This window comes from Pyxicephalus adspersus, unplaced genomic scaffold, assembly GCF_032062135.1.
Source record: "Pyxicephalus adspersus unplaced genomic scaffold, UCB_Pads_2.0 Sca5794, whole genome shotgun sequence".
In the NCBI taxonomy this organism is placed as follows: Eukaryota; Metazoa; Chordata; class Amphibia; order Anura; family Pyxicephalidae; genus Pyxicephalus; species Pyxicephalus adspersus.
Genome location: NW_027322794.1, coordinates 1 through 1,613, shown reverse-complemented (window position 1 = coordinate 1,613; position 1,613 = coordinate 1). Strand labels below are relative to the sequence as shown.

General features: G+C 47.8%; 1 long non-coding RNA gene across 1 annotated transcript; it reads right to left on the bottom strand.

Moving 5' to 3' along the window:
* Positions 1-617: 617 nt before the first annotated feature.
* LOC140321501 (uncharacterized) lies at positions 618-1,463 on the bottom strand. The gene is made up of 3 exons (XR_011918961.1): positions 1,319-1,463; positions 1,089-1,241; positions 618-672 (listed from the first exon to the last, which is right to left on the bottom strand). It is a non-coding gene; the product is annotated as an uncharacterized lncRNA (long non-coding RNA).
* Positions 1,464-1,613: the final 150 nt, after the last annotated feature.

The following is a 1,613-nucleotide window of genomic DNA, read 5'->3' as shown; positions in this document are numbered from 1 at the left end:
CCCACCCTGTACAGGAGTGACCCCCCAACACCCTTCCTGTACAAGAGTGACCTCCATAGACCACACCCTGTAAAAGAGTGACCCCTACAGACCCCACCCTGTACAAGAGTGACCCCCATAGACCCCACCCTGTACAAGTGTGACCCCCATAGACCCCACCCTGTACAAGACCACAAGACCTCAATAGACCCCACCCTGTACAAGAGTGACCCCTACAGACCCCACCCTGTACAAGAGTGGCCCCCAACACTCTCAGGATGAACAAAGTAACCCAAACATTCTCACCATTTACTGAATCACCTCAACAACCCTACAGTTTACATAATGAGTGTATACAGAAACCCCCAATACCCCACCATGTGCAGAGTGAGCCCCAACACCCCACCTTGTACAAGAGTGACCCCAAACACTCCCACCATGTAAAGAGGGACCCTAACACCCCATTTTGTATATGATGACCCCAAAATCCCTAATGTGTCCACACCAGACAGGCAGGCCACCAGGCACAATGTACAGCTGTGTCAGGGTGGATAAATTGAGATTTGTGTCAGACAACCACTGGCAGTCATGGAATGGATGATACACAACTACAGACACTGATGATAATGACAACTCACTTTTTTTTGGGTGGAAGACTAAGCAGGGGGCCTGCCAGGTTTCTGTTCATGGAATCTGGAAGGAAAGGACAGCTTATACATACAACATAAAATAGGAATCTATATACATCTAATACCCAAATCTACCTCATTAACAAGGTTCCCAAAGCAGAGCAGAAGAGGAGAGTCAGTGTAAGTTCTGTTAGCCAATCAGGATCCAGTGTTTTGCAGTCAGTCTAACACAGTAAAAACTGAGATGGCAGAGTACAGAGATGGGATCTTCCATGGAGAAATGACAGTCTGGGCTGGTCATGGACTGAGCTGTATTTTAGGCATTAGTAAAAGACTAGGAACTAGCTGTGCTGTCTGGCAGGAGTATATGGTTCACAAGACTGACTATACAGGTTTAAAAGTCCTCTGGCAGGTATATAGCTCTGAAAAGTACAACTTCTAAGGAGGATGAGTTAAAGAAATGTGGAGTCAGAAAATTACCTTTATAGCAGATAATTCCATCACAAATTTCCTTGAAGATCTGTGCCAGGCGAGCAGCTCGTGCCACCTCAATGTTCTCCTCTGCGGCAGCCAGTCGGCGGGTACGCACTGACCGCGAGGTCTGCAAAGCAGCAAACTGGGTCATGAAGACATCTGGAAAACAAGGTGGACAGGTGAGCAGTTACAATAGGGGAAAGGGATATCACCCTCCCAATCTCCAGCAACCTCACCAGCTTTGATGTTGCCATCATCTCTGCACACACCGTTCCAGCGGTTATACAGGGACGCTGCATTCAAGTCATCCTTTGATTCTTCATGTCGCCGGCGGGTTTTTTCCCAATTCCGTATCAAGAATACTCTGTGCTTCAATACAAAGTTCCTGCAGAGCCAAAGGGGCACAACAAGGTGAGGATCACAGGGGCCAAGAAATGGCAGCACAGAGAGACAGGGTACAGCCAGAGACAGACTGACACAAACGGTACAACAGAAACAGACATACACAAAGGGCAGAGACAGACTGACACA